The sequence below is a fragment of the Canis lupus genome, chromosome 24 (genome assembly GCF_048164855.1).
Source record: "Canis lupus baileyi chromosome 24, mCanLup2.hap1, whole genome shotgun sequence".
In the NCBI taxonomy this organism is placed as follows: domain Eukaryota; kingdom Metazoa; phylum Chordata; class Mammalia; order Carnivora; family Canidae; genus Canis; species Canis lupus.
The window spans coordinates 47,566,871-47,581,808 of NC_132861.1; the positions used below are offsets into that span (position 1 = coordinate 47,566,871).

Sequence of the window (14,938 nt, forward strand, 5' to 3'; positions counted from 1 at the left end):
GAGGGGGAGGGGCTTGCAGGGGGTGGAAGGAGGGACCACGCCAATGATCGGTGACCAGAGTGTCCCCGACACAGAAGCCCCCCGGGCAGGAAGGCAGCAGAGTGGATAGTGCCCTGAAAGGCGTGTGGCTGAGGGGGGACCATCTCCAGATGAAGGAGGCTGGTGGGGAGGGTCCTGGTGGCCAGGAGGAGGAAGCGTGTGGAACCGGTTTGAGATGTAGGGGAAATCCCTTTCCTCTGCTTTCTGGTCGTCACCTTCCTGGAAGGGGCCGTGTCACTCTTCAAGGCTCCCTTGAGACCCGGCCCGCCTCCTGTGACACCTTACCTGGGGCTCACTCAGGAGGTGAGCTCCCTGACTGGAGGGTTCCATCCTGCTCACTGCCTCCTGCACGGGGTCCCACGGGGTGAGCCGTCCGAGGCACCCACTATCGTGGAGTGGGGTGCTGAATGAGTGAGGGTGTGACAGATGAACGAAGTCTCCATGACACCCAATGATTCAGAAGAATAGGGGTCTCTCCATGTGGCTTTTTGCCAAGGTGATCACAAAGTCCCTGCTGCACGGGGAGGCTCCCCAGCAAGCCCGGCAGCCTCAGATGTGAGGGACTGTCACCCGGCTGGCTGGCGGGCTGCCCTGGTGGGGAACGGGGTCAGCCCCGGGGAGGCCGTGCGTGCACCCGGGCTGCTCTGTCCTCACTGGGCAGGGCCTGCGCTCTGGGCTGCTTTGCCGCCCTGTTTCTGTGTGTGTGTGTGTGTGTGTGTGTGTGTGTGTGTGTGTGTGTGCAGACTGTAAACTCATTTCAGCTAACAGGTAAGCAGGAATCTACGTGAGAACGGAAATGGACTTGCAATGCATACATATTTTAGAGCTAAATTGATGGATTTTGGGCTAAGAGCTATTGTGCTATCAGTCTCGCACACTATTTATCAGACACACACACGCACACAGAATGATGTGATAATTAGAACTAGGATCAGAACCTGCGCTGTTAAAACCCACTGAATAGGTCTGGGTTTACTGACGTGCGAGATCGTCACGGTTTACTGTTAGGCCAGAAAACTGGTTATAGAAGCAGCTCTTCTAGGCTCTCTAGTGAACCCAAGTGTCTGAGTCTCTGCACAGAAGACATTCTGAAGGGTGATGATTAATTGTATTTTTAAATCATAATAGTTGAATAATAATTTGGGGGTTCTTTTCTGTTTATCTGTGTTTTCTGATTTCTCTACCGTGTATTTCTGCTTTTCTGACCCCCTTCCCTTTAGAGAAGCACAGACGTGGACTCCAGTGAGTTTTTTTTTTTTTTTTTTGGTAAAGATTTTATTTATTTGTTCATGAGAGACACACACACACAGAGGCAGAGACACAGGCAGAGGGAGAAGCCAACTCCACGCAGGGAGCCCGATACGGGACTCGATCCCGAGACCCTAGGATCACGCCCCGGGCCAAAGGCAGATGCTCAACCCCTGAGCCACCCAGGCGTCCTTGGGTGAAGGTTTATGACGGGGAAACAAGAGTTAGGAAGAGGGTTCTACAGTCCACCAGTGTGATTACAGCTGAGGTTTGCAGATTAGGAAAAATGGTCAGCCCCACAGTGACCTGTGCGGTGGCGCATTTTCCCTCCCTTATTGCCAGAGCAAATGACAAATGGCAAAGCAGTAAGCATTCGAGAGACCCTCTGCCTCCCCCCATGTGGCTGCAGTAAGAGGCGCCCGCGTGTGCTCCGCCAACCTCCAGCCATCGGCTCACCCGCTCCGTCCTGGCCTCCTTGCCCGTGGCCCTAACTTCCCAGACCAGGGGGGAAGACGCGTTCCCGGCATTTCTCGGGCCACAACTCGCGCATCAGGGCTGCCTCGTTCCTTTGCTCTGCGAACGCCGAGGGATGGTCCTATGGGCCCGCTGCTCTCCTGGACAGCGAGCAGGCTGGTGAGGAGGACGGTTCCAGATGTCCACGCCCTGTGGGGAGAGAGACCCACACACGCGGCTGTCAGTGGGTTCTCGGTCTTGCAGCGCCCACAAGGAGGGAGCACTGGGGGCACCCCTCACTCCTCCAGAGGGTCCCCGCCTTCCTGGAGGAGGTGTGATCTGGGTAGGTGTCAGGGTGGGAGGTTGGGGGGAGTGGCTGGCTGTGGGGGTCAGACCTGGGGCGGGGACCATCGTGGGCAGGGCTGAGGGGGCCAGGAGGGGAGGCTGGCGTGTAGGGCGTGTGGGGCCTGCAGTGGTGGGGGACGCGGCGGGGAGAGGGGTGCCCACAAGGTGGAAGGTGGAGGAGCAGTGTAAAGGGGGGCTGACGAGATCTCTAGAAAGGTTGGAGAAGAGGCGAAGCTAGCCTGGGGGTCGTGAGCGCAGGTTGCAAAGTGAAGTAAGCATTTGGAGGGGAGTCGTGCACAGTAGGGCCGGGAGGAGAGAGGGGAGGCCGAGCCTGTACAGTGATGTGACCTTGTGGCCTTAGCCTTGGCAAGCCCGTGCGCCTGTCCGGTGATTCGGAGCACACTTCTGATCTTGATCTGCTCCGTTTCTCCTGGATCGTGCAATCCCTAGGATCCCAGAAAAATGCTTTCGGTGGTCCCGTGGCCTCCGCTTGTGGACGAGAAGAACCTGGGGAGATGGGAGAGCTGCCTTCCAGTTGATCACTTAAACGGACTAAAGCCTGGGACGTGGGACGTCCGGGTGGCTCCGTGTCTGCCTTCGGCTCAGGGTGCGATCCTGAGGTCCCGGGTTCGAATCCCACATCGGGCTCCCTGCTTGGAGCTCCCTCTGCCTGTGTCTCTGCCTCTCTCTCTGTGATTAAATAAAATCTCATGATTAAATAAAATCATGATTAAATAAAATCTTTTAAATAAATAAATAAATAAATAAATAAAGCCTGGGACGGCACTTCTGTCTCCCGGCCACGCAGCGGTTTCACCTGTTCCTAATCGAATCTGCTGCTCTCCTACTCGGGGCTTTCTACCAACCCTGCGGCATGTCCGCCTAATGTCCTGTTTTATTCCCCAGTCTCTACACCATAACCTTTGAGGGGTGATCACCGTCTGCTCGACGAGGGTATCCATACACGGCGCTCAGGTTCTCTGGTGCCCTGACGGCGGCAGCCCGGCTTGCGTTGGTGCAGGGTGCAGCTGAGGCTGGGTCGGACGCGGTGTCCACACACGCCAGGGCATGTTTAGAAACCCCTGACCTGCAAGCTGGACCTGGGCCATCGGAGGTTCCCGGGACCACCCCCTCACCGGCCCCCAGTCCCTGCGCTGTGTATTCCACTTGCCTTCCCCACTCCAGAGCTTCTCCAAGGATACAGCCGTCAGACAGTGATGTGCTGTTGGGACCATCTGGATGGTGTACGTGACTGAACCCGGTTAAGGCCTTTAGGTAAAATGTTAAGATCCCGGTGGGCAGGTGCAAGGTCATGCCCAGCGGCCCTGAGTTCGGTCCGCTGGCTGCCGTGGTTTACTTTTGCCTGAAAGGGTCCACCTGGAGGAGGGTTGTGGCTCTGTGGGGGGGACCTGGTTTCTACCCCTCTGGAGCTGAAAATCTGAAGGCCCCGTCCCCTTCTGTAGTCTGTGCCACGGCGTCCGACCCATACCTTTCAGAGCGACGGACACGCATCTGACTCCGTGGTAGCACTGCCTGGGAGATGCCGCGGGCTTTAGCCTGCGTGGCTAGTATGTTTTGCCTCCTCAAAGGAGGTGTGCTGCTCTGACCCCCACTCCCACACGTGGCCTTTCTTTATCAGGTGATAGAAGGGATGGAGGCGGTGTGCCAGGTGGGGGATAAAAGCCCTCCAGACCCCAAAATCCCTACAAAGGCTTGCACCACTTTCGCACGTCGGGGGTTGGATAAACTTGCCCCTTACCAGGTCACAGCTTCTGGGGTCACACGAGTCATATCCAAACAGACGACTTCCAAAAACTTCACAGCAGTGCCTGGCCCTTGAATTTTCTGTGCGTTCAGACCCATCCTCTCCCGCACAGAGGTTCCCGGGAAGCCTGCAGGGTGTCTTCCAGCAAAGGCAGACCTCAACATGCTGGCCTTCTATCACCCAAGTCACGGGCCCATTTCACTGATGTGGGGAAGAACAGGGACCTAGGCTACCATTCCCACGACACCCGGTGGGGCTGTGCAGGTGACCTTGGGGAGGCACCTGCGAGGTCCGTCGTTGTGCTTCCCACATGCAGGCAAATTGGTCCCCGGACTCAGTAACCAGTATACACTGCCCAGGAGCTCAGTATGCGCTGAACAAGGCACTTGCAGAGTCCAGCCCGGCACGGTGCACTCCTAGGACCATCGTGGTCAAGGTATCTAGGATGGTGGCCACGTCGGACACAGCCACGTGGGAGGGGCACCACCTTGCTCAGTTCCTGGGGGCCCACTGTCACCCACCATGAGCCCTCTGGCGTTTTCTTCCCAGCCGTACCAGGCTGTTAAAGCACCATGGGCGGGGTGTACGATGCCCGCTCAGTGCAGTTCCTGGGTAGTCTCTCCTGTCTCCTGCCCCCCGATGGGTTACATTGTGTGATGGTCACCCAGTCTTTGCAGGGACTGCAGCCTTCCTGGCTCCCGGCTGGCATGCCCCCTTTCGGCCCTGGTTTGGTTGTCCCAACCCAGAGGCAGATTGCACCCACACAGGTTTGCAGAGTTTGACTTTGTAGGATGCCCATGTCCTGTATGTCCCTGGTGTTACAGAGATCGGAGACCTCAAGGGACAGAAAAAGAACTCGAGTTTTCTCCTAGGAGTTTTGGGGGTTAATTGCTATTTAAAATTTCCCTTTGTCTTAGGGGTCGTGCAGTGCGGGGCACTTTGTCCGTTTTACCATCTATCCCACAACACCCTCTGCTTCACTCGACTTGTTTGCCACCTCCCAGTGTCCCCACCTCCCAGTGTCCCCAGCAGACTTTCTCACAGGTGCTGGGACCTTAAGCCGAGGCAGCCTGCATGCTCCTAGCTTCACCCAAGGCACAGCCAGTTGTCCGATTCACTCTCCTGCTCTCTCTCCCAGCGGGCCAGCCCCAGAGCCAGCAGAGCAGTGGGCACCGCACATCCTCTCCGACCTCAGCCCTCCCCCCAGTGTCCTGACTCAAGCTTCAGCCTCTAGCTGAGCTGCGGGGCCTGCCGACCTGCCCACCGCAGCAGCCAGCCCAGTGCACAGCCCTCCGTTCCCCAATCTGCCACAGGGCGCTCTGCGCACCGCCTGGAACACATGCACCGAACCAGCCCCAACACTGGGCATCCCCGTGCTCACACGGCAGGTCACCAGCATCTGACCTCCAGGCCCCCGTGTTCCCACACGCAGGGCACGGCCAACTCCAGATTTCCCTGGAAGACATCTCTTTCCCAAGACCCATGTCATCAGTGTCCCGGCTGGTTCATCAATTGTCAGGTCGCATCCTCGGGAACTCCCAAGTGAAATCTGGAACTGCTTCCCCCCCAATAAGGAGGGCAGGGAGAGGCAAGAGAAGCGGGCCACCCCAGTTTGGTGGGTGGCAGGTGTAATAAGTGAGGAGGCTTACACACGGGGCCTGTCTTGGGCTGCTGCAAGGGGAGGTCTCTGCGCCTCCCCTCCAGAATCATAAGTTTGCATAAAGACCTCATAAAGACCTTAGTGGGGTTTGGTCACAAACACCATCCAGGTGGTCCCAACAACCCATCACTGTCTAAAGGCTGCATCCTTGGAGAAGCTTCCGGGAGCAGGGAAAGCAAGTGGGATGCACATCCCAGGGACTGGGGAGCCAGGAGCCTCTGACTGCCTGGGTCCAGCTTGCAGGCCAACTGATGGTCATGTCCTTTATTTTTTTACTATTATTTTATTACTTTTATTTAAAAATTTTTTGAAGATTTTATTTATTTATTTGAGGTGAGGGGAGAGAAAGAAAGAGCACAAGCACAAGGAGGGGCGGAGAGAAGCAGGCTCCCCGTTGAGCAGGGAGCCCTACAGACACCAGGCTCGATCCCAGGACCCTGGGATCACGACCTGAGCCGAAGGCAGATGCTTAACGGACTGAGCCCCCCAGGCGCCCCTGGTCGCGTCCTTCTGTCGACCTCCCCGGGCACAGGTTCGTTACTCTGTTATCTCATTTAAATCGCACAGTGATGATATGAGGTAGAGGCCGTTACTACGCCCATTCTCCTAAGAGGACAACTGAGGCCAGAGCAGGTCAGAAGGGTCCCCAGCATCTTGAGCTGCCGAGTGGTAGAACAGGAAGCCCGGTTCCCAGGCCTGTGCCAAGGAGAGCCAACCCACCATGGGGCAGGCCCTCAGGCAGCGGGGTCTCCATCTTTGGGAATTTTCTAGGAGGGGGAGGTCGAGGAGGCATTTGCGGATGCCACCCCAGCACGTACATCCCCGCGCACCCCCAACAAACTCCAGTTCCCACTTGGGCATCCGAATGGTGCTGGGGAAGATGAGCGACGCTGCCATCAGCAGGAACCTGCGCCGCCGGCGCGCAAGACCAGAGCTTGCTGGAAACACCTTCCGTGGGCCTTTCCGCTGCTGCTGCTGCTGCGGGGGGCACTGGTCAGAAGGAAGAGTGGACGGCCCCGGGGAATTCCGTTAAGTGTGGCAGGAAATCTGCAGGTTGCACATAACTTGAGAAGGGACAGCTCAACCTTTTGGAGCAGGAGAGAGAAAGCAATAAAAAAAAAAAAAACAGACAGATCTGAACTCCTTCAACTGCTAGAGCAAGCAGGGGTGGGGGTGCAGAGGCATGCCTGCTTGCTTGCTCCCCCAGCCCCCGTCTGGCCGCAGACCCCACCCCCTGCTCTATGATAACAGCATCAGGACCCAGAAAAGCCACCTGCCCGTGAACGATCATTAATAGGGAAGCAGCCGCCAGGTTAGCTGGGTCGAGGAGAACCTGGGCCGGGGTTCAGGAGACATGGCTTCGCAGGAAAGGGTCCTGTGAGACCCCGGGCCCCACGGTGCCCCAGGCCTGGGCGTCTCCTGCTGCCTCTAGTGAAGGCTGGGTCGGTCACAGGAGAAAGTGAACAGCGTCTCGTCTGTGTGGTGTCACCTGTTCTAGTTGCTGGGAGACAGCAACCCCAGGCAGGGCGTGCTCCTGGGGCCCACAGAGGGCCGCCCTGGGTCCCTAACACCCCAAACAGCTGGCTGCCATCCACCTTCCCACCCCTCCTCAGGCACCCCAGTGTGGACGTGCGACTGGGGGTCTGTGGGTCCCCTCACAGTAAGCCAGACAGTTCTCTCTTGTTCCTTGTAAACCTGACTGATTTGATTGAGATCTGTCTGCCACCTGCTGGGGATGCCATCAGAGGAATCCCTCCATTAGAAGGTGGATCTTGGGGCCTTGATTTCCATTCTAGGACGCTGTTATTTCCTTAGTATGATTCGACGTCATGTGGTTTGTTTTTTTTTTTTTTTTTCCAAAATGCAGGTTTCTGACACCTTGAAAGACATGGTCTTAATGATTCATCCTCACAAACGTGTGTGAGACAAACAGCGACAGAGCGTCTTAACCTACACTTCTGTGCCTTGACATCACTGGTGGGATTGCTATCAAGGGTGCGAGAGGCTGAAATCAGAAACACACCCGCCCGCCCCGGCCTCAGACAGCAGCTCTTAGATGGCCAGTTCAAGGGAAGGTCTTGAAATTGTATATGGGATACAGAGAACTTGCCCTCAGTCTTGGGTTTAAAATGCAGTGAGTGAATCAGAAAAATCCTAATATAGTCCTTGACTGTTATGTTTGAACAAATGATGTAAATTATGGTTCTTCCTTAACAAGATTATGAAGATGAACTGAATCACTTGACAGCTTAAGATGCCCGAGTTCAAAGGCACGTATCATACGCTTGCAAAGGTATGTATAATTGGGAAAGGCAACGAAAAATTTAAATAGGGTTTTAAGGTCTCAGATACATGGCACACTTGCAGTATAACCCACAACTCATTCCTTGTGAAACTCTGTCCTAAAAACCTTCTTGATCTTGACGTTCTCCAGCGTGTTTTCCATTCTTGAGAATCGGCAAGAGTGGAGGGTGCGGACAGTGTCCCTATGCGGGGCAATAGACCGTAGGAGGAGACCCATCTGTTGGGAGTCAGCCCTGAGCGAGACTCTGCGCTCACGGTGAAGGTGCTCAGTTACACCACGAGAGGGAGCACGTGACACGCAACAGAAGCCATCGAGGCTGGGAGGGAAGGGGGAGAGATGGAGACAGAGACAGAGGCAGGACAGAGAGACACAGAGGGACAGAGAGAGACAGGGAGAGAGAGAGAGAGAGCCACACAGAGGGATAGAGCCCTAGAAAGAGAGAAAGAGAGACAGAGGGAGAGATAGAGAGACACAGAGACTCAAGGCAGAGGGGACATTCGCAAGAGCCCCAAAACAAGGTGACAGAAGGACCCCCCTACACACAGACAGGAAAGAGCATCCACTGTGCTCTTCATGGAGACAGATGGGGGCCCAAGCAACTATTGTAAATTCTGTTGCCAATCGTCAGGTGGAGGATCTAATCAATTTTTGCAAAAGGTTTCTCTGGAACATAAGCAAAACTATTATTACCATAATACTGTGGCTTCCTAACCTTGGGTTATGTTAACAGAGATCAAGGTATGAAAGCAGGGAAGGGCCACTGTTTCCCTGGGTAGTTTGTCAGGAGTCACTGTTAGGTTTGTTCTTTACTCTGATAATTAAAGAAAGATGGGTATAAACACAAGCCTATCAACCTACGCGTGAAGGCCAATTGGGTTAAGAACAGAATGTCTCCTCTTTTGAATACAAAAGAAAGAAAAAAAATACATTTTTTAAATATGCATGTCTCTCTCTCTCCCTGTCTGGTATGTCTATCATCTATCCATCATCTATCTATGAATCCACCTGTTATCTATCATCTATCTATAAATCTATCTAAAAGATAAAAGCTGCAGAGAACTACAATAAATTCTCAAGGAGAGACGGCAAGGATGAGTGAAAAAGAATTGTTTGAATACCACCATTTAAAAAAATAAGACTTAGCTTGGATTTTTGAGAGAAAAAAAAAAAAGCAGCAGTTTCTGGCATATCAGAGCTGTGCTTGAAGCAAAAGGTGGGTGGAAGACTGCCAATGCAAGAACGGAAGGAGGGCAAAGACCCATCCGGTGAGAAGGCCAGACCGGAAGTTAGGAAAATCGATGTCAGGCACATCGGCTTCCGTCTGTCCTCCGATGCTAGTCAAGCTCATCCATTCTCAGGGGTTCAGAACCATCACAGGCCAGTGACTCGCACAACTGTGCCCGCCTCGACCTGTGCGGCTCATGGACTTCTTGGCGTCTGCTCAAACTGTCTCATGGAGACCGCAAACTCAGCCCAGCGAAGCAGCACGCTCGATCCCGTCCACTAAACCTCCCTCCCTGAAGTCTTTCCCACTTATTCACTCAACACACACACACACACACACACTCTCTCCCTCACACACACACACACACACACACACACACACACACACAGTTTATCTTTTCCAGACAGAGACTGGGAACCAACCATGTGACGCTCATAGACATTCATACCACCCACATTTTCTTGGGAAAGAGAGATATAAAGAGTGAACAAATTAACAAGATAAGTTCAGGTAGTGATAAAACAAGAGTGTACGTAGGCCCAGGACCAAACCACAAGACTGTGTGTTGCTTCTCTTTTCTGAAATTTCTGATGATTCTGTTGGAATGGGCTCCCCTAAGTGTCACTGGTAGGACGAAGGGTGTGTGGGTTCGGCTGCCGAGGAAGGCTTGTCTGATGAAGCTGTGTTTGGGCTGCTGATGGAGGAGCTGCTCCTTCAAATAGGGAAGACATGAGCTTGCAAAGGAAGGGCACTGACAAGCACAGGCCAGCGTGTGGGAGAGAGCGGGGCATGGACCCAGAGCGGAGGGAGGGCGGTTGGAGATGAGGTCAGAGGGAAAGGTGAGGTTTTGTTGGCCTAAGATCGATGTGTATCAGTCAGCAAAGTCTAGATTAGGCTGCTGTGATAAACAGCCCCCAAATCTCAGTAGTTTACAATAAAGTTTAATTTCTCGTTCACGTCTTCTGTTCACTGAGGACTACTAGGCATTCCACACTTCTGTCCTTGAGGTAGAATCCATGGTGACTGGATTCTGGCCTTGGAAGGAAGCAAAATAATGCATTGTCACTGAAATCTTCAACCCCATAGTGACACGGATCACCTCCGCCACATTTCATTGACAAGTCCTGCGCCTAGCCAGTGTCAGGGGAGGTGATGTGCTTGGCGCAGGCAGGAGCAGACTGCTTGTGAAGAGCCCTAGGAACCGCCGCATGCAGCTAAAGATTCATTCTCAAGCAATAGGAAACTATTGGAGTATCTTAGGCAGTGATAGGCGTGATTTGGTTCAGGTTTTTACAAGATACTCAGCATGCGGAGTGGTGGCTACGGGGAAAATATGAGGGCGGTGGAGGCCAGGAGGCAGGGAGGCTGCTGGAAGGTAGAGATGAGTGGAGGCTTAGCCTGGGGTGGGGGTGGCCAGGATGGGCAGCACATGGTATGAAAATGGAACTGGAGATCAGGAACCTGGAACCCACCCTGACCCCCAGCTCTCACCTCCTTCTCTCGCTGATCCACTGACAAAACAGAGTCCGGGTCCATCTGATTTAGCCCCAACCAAGGTAGCTTCAGCCTCTCACCTGCTCTCTCCCCAAGACCCCCATGTGGCCCCCTAAGCCATTCCCCATGGTGTGCCTGAGGTGTCTTAGGATGGACGTGGGGTCCCCTGACCCCCTCTTGCTCACAGCTGCTCCTCGTGCCTCCTGGGACACTCTCCTCTGTGGCCCCTGCTCCTGGGCCCTCCACCTGCAGGTGTTTCCCCTCAGCCATTCACTCAGCTCTCAGCTCTCCCTCACTTGCACAGCTCCTCACCCCTCCCTGCTGAGACGTTCATGCACACACTCCCATGCACACCCATGCACACAGTCACACACATGCACTACCTTCGTACACATGCATACATGCCTGCGACACAGTCACATACACATATTGCACATACACACACGGAACATACTCATACACATGCACATACACACACAACACAGCCACACACTCACACATGCACATACTCTCACATTCACATACAGGTGCACACATTCACACATGCACACACAATCGCACACTCCCACAATGCATACACATGTGCACACATATGTCTATACACATGCACACACAGCCACACACTCAAACACACATTCAGATACACCTACACATGTCTACACAGTCACACACATACACACACACACTTACATTCAACACATTTGCACACATGCATACACAGCCACGTACTCAAACACACATCCACATGTGTACACAGTTGCACACATGCACACAGTCACACACTAACATTCAACACACTCACACATTCACATACATGCATACGTAGCCGTACGAGCACACACATTTGCGCAGTTCACACACATGCACATACTCTAGCATAAACACACTCACATGCACACACACATGCACACACATACACAGTCTCACACGTAAACATGCACACACAGACACACACAACTCACACTCACAGACACACACCTGCCCACCTCTAACTCTTCCTCACCATCTCAAGTTACATGTCTTTGTTTTAGAGAAGGCTTCTCTAACCACCTCTTTGCCACAGTTTTTTTTTTAAGATTTTATTTATTTATTCATGAGACACACAGAGAGAGGCAGAGACACAGGCAGAGGGAGAAGAAGGCTCCCCAAGGAGCAGGGAGCCCAATGCCGAACTCGATCCCAGGACCCTGGGGGTCACAACCTGAGCTGAAGGCAGATGCACAACCACTGAGCCACCCAGTTGTCCCATCTTTGCCACAGTTTAAATCAGACCTCCAACCATGTGCTGTTGGAGCAACCTAGACTTTTCCTTCAAGGAGTTATTGTAATTTATGACTCTGTATTCAGTTTGCTGAGCTGACTGAGCGGCTGACGTGTCAGCTCTGGGAGAGGACAGCATTGTGTGTGTTTTGCTCGCAACCGAATCGTCAGGGCTGAGCAAGGCGCCAGGTGCAGAGCTGGCCTTCGGTATTTGTGGAGTAAATGAGTGAAATGAGTATCCAGAGCAACGGTGATTGTCCCAGTGCCTCCAAAAGAAGAAGGGAAGTAATCCTAGGACCATCAGGAAATGGAAAAAAAAATGAAACCATTTAGACAGCTCTCGTGAAAAGTTTTTACTGACAGGAAAATGCCAATAAGAAGATGTGAAGAAAAATGGGATCCCTGGGTGGCGCAGCGCTTTGGCGCCTGCCTTTGGCCCAGGGCGCGATCCTGGAGACTCGGGATGGAGCCTGCTTCTCCCTCTGCCTATGTCTCTGCCTCTCTCCCTCTCTCTCTCTCTCTCTCTCTCTCTCTCTGTGATGACTATCATAAATAAATAAAATTTAAAAAAAAGATGTGAAGAAAAATAAAATAAAATTCAAACGTGTCTATGCATACCTGAGATATTTGTTAAACCAGGAACCCCATGACATCTGAGTATCACAGGACAAATAGCATTCTTTTTTCTTTTTAATATTTTTTTAAACTTTCTTTTTCTAAAAGATTTTATTTATTTATTCATGAGAGACAGAGAGAGAGAGAGAGAGAGAGAGGCAGAGACACAGGCAGAGGGAGAAGCAGGCTCCATGCAGGGAGCCTGACGTGGGACTCGATCCTCGAACTCCAGGATCACGCCCCAGGCCAAAGGCAGGCGCTCAACCCCTGAGCCACCCAGGGATCCCTGGCATTCTATTTTTAAACAAACTATACAGAGTGTACCTAATAGGTGACATAAACACAATTTTATGTAAAATAAATTATAAGCAAATAGGATCCTGATATTATATTCTATCCTCCCCTTTAGTCCAAGCAGTAGGAAACAGTCTATTGGATGCTAAAAATCCTTACCAACCAATTCTACCCCTTTCTGCTGTGTTTACTTTGTGTCTCAGCCTCAGATGAAGCAGAAAACGTAAAGCGGCTCAGATCAGACTCATGCAGTGGCCAGGCCTGAGGGAAAATTGGCGTCATCCTCAGTCAGCAGTTATGGCTCATCACCCTAACAGGGCAGAGGGTGGCCTCAGGCACCCAGCTCTGCAGCTCAGCCAGACACGGGGGGCAGGCGGCCTTCACCCGGGCCTCACCCTGAGTTCACACGAACGAGAAGGGGGCCTGGGGAGGACGCAGAGCTGCTGTGGGCGTGTGCGCACTGTCACGTATATTAATAGAGTTGATGTGAAACTGCACTGAAAAAGGAACAACAAAGTGACTCAGTTGCAAAATTCTTGCATCAGCTGGTGAGGAGTTGGCCTCGGTCAGCAACGGATGTCACTGGAAATGTCTCAGATTGATCACGGGCCCCAGTGAAAATGTATACACTCGCCCACCATGGTGGGTAGGCCTAGAGGCCACCGAGAGTGGAACCCCAGCTCCGACTGCAGTGAGGGCGCCCGACACCAACACATGGAGGGATGAGTCCTTGGGGAGTTCGGCCTGCAGGATGCCTGGAGGTTGGGACAGAAAGTGAATTCCTACCAACAACCTCAGTGAGCTTTCTGGGGGTCTCTAGACCCCACCTCCCTTTGCTAAGACTCTCCATCTGAACACACATCTCTCAACAGAACTTTCAGAAGCAGAGGGGACTTCTCTCTGCAGTGCCCCCAACCTGGAGCATGGCCAGCCCTGGTAGGAAGGCTTCTGGAGGCCTCTGAGCCAGGCGGAATATTCTGCTGACGCCTGTGAGTGGAGCAGTTCTTCCCCACGCCGAGGAAAATCCTTTTACTGGAATGAATTCTATTCTTCGGACTACCCAGAATGTTCAAACCTCTCTTTTCAAAGAAAAGTATGCTAATTGGGATGCCTGGGTGGCTCAGTGGTTGAGCGCCTGTTTTCCACTCAGGGTATGATCTCGGGATCTGGGATCAAGTCCCACATAGGGCTCCCTGCGAGGAGCCTGCATCTCCCTTCCTCTGCTTATGTCTCTGCCTCTCGCTCTGTGTCTCTCATGAATAGATAAATAAGTCTTAAAAAAAAAAAAAACTGTCTTAATATTTGGGCAGCCCCAGAGCCCTCAGGCATTAGTTAGAGCATACAGTGTCCCCAGCCCCAGAGTTCTGATTTCCAGACGCATCAGGGAGTCTCTGGCTGAACCCAGAATTCACCCACCTGCACCACCCTGGTCCAGTCACCAGCATGATGAAAGTTTAAAGATTTCCCCCCTTTAAGATTAGAATGAGAGTTCCTACCTCCTACAGTTGGTTTAAAGCTCCACAGGGAGTGGCAATCAATGGGTAGGACAGTACCTGGCACCTGGTGAAGGCCCCACGTGTGTTTTACCCGGGACATTCACAGCCCACTTTGTGTAACACTCCTCATGTGCATCGGTGTCAAATAGTGGCTGTGTGCTCTGATCTGACTCACAGTGGAGGCCAGACATTTCCTTCATGTTCTAAGCTGTGCTTCAGGGAATGGCCCCCCAGGCTGGACTGGAGCCTTCAGGGGCCATGGTCACATGGGCAGTCACCTCATCTTGGGACTCAGTAAATCCCCATCCTTCCCACATGTCACAGTTAATCCACGCTCTGGCATCAAGCAGAATTGGCAGGTGCTTTGGCCACAAGTGCTACCTGTAACCTGAACCCCGGAAGCTCCTCCCATTTCTCCCAGCCCCAGGGTGCACAGGCTCCATTATAGAGTGTGTAAGGCATCACCTAGAATTGGATGGACTTGCATTCTAACCCTCCTCCCTCCTGATACCCAGTCTAAGTTGCCGAGAGACCTTGATGTGAGCACCCGACCCAATCTCCTGGCTGCTTAGCCCTCAAACACCCTTCTCTGGATGCATTAATCAGGCAGCTATGGGTGCACCCAGAAGACTGTGCTGCTGGGCCACAGATTTCTAGAAGGACTGCAGTGCCACTAGGGATTTTGTCCGGAGCCTTACTGCACCTGGATAGCAGTCTCCAGCACTCCCGTGGGCCAGCC

General features: G+C 53.0%; 3 long non-coding RNA genes across 5 annotated transcripts; 2 read left to right on the forward strand and 1 right to left on the reverse strand.

Annotated features, from left to right (window-relative positions):
- The first annotated feature begins 37 nt into the window (after positions 1-37).
- LOC140616237 (uncharacterized) lies at positions 38-2,845 on the forward strand. Of its 2 annotated transcripts, none has more exons than XR_012016782.1 (3): positions 38-403; positions 1,630-2,083; positions 2,536-2,845. It is a non-coding gene; the product is annotated as an uncharacterized lncRNA (long non-coding RNA). The 2 variants fall into 2 exon arrangements; XR_012016781.1 differs by having other exon boundaries at positions 38-342; positions 2,536-2,838.
- LOC140616238 (uncharacterized) lies at positions 1,745-5,518 on the reverse strand. Its single transcript, XR_012016783.1, has 3 exons — positions 5,255-5,518; positions 2,434-2,775; positions 1,745-1,950 (listed from the first exon to the last, which is right to left on the reverse strand). It is a non-coding gene; the product is annotated as an uncharacterized lncRNA (long non-coding RNA).
- A 192-nt stretch (positions 5,519-5,710) lies between these two features.
- On the forward strand, positions 5,711-14,038 carry LOC140616239 (uncharacterized). Of its 2 annotated transcripts, none has more exons than XR_012016785.1 (3): positions 5,711-6,042; positions 7,378-7,803; positions 12,907-14,038. It is a non-coding gene; the product is annotated as an uncharacterized lncRNA (long non-coding RNA). The 2 variants fall into 2 exon arrangements; XR_012016784.1 differs by lacking the exon at positions 12,907-14,038 and adding an exon at positions 8,858-9,996.
- The last annotated feature ends 900 nt before the right edge of the window (positions 14,039-14,938 follow it).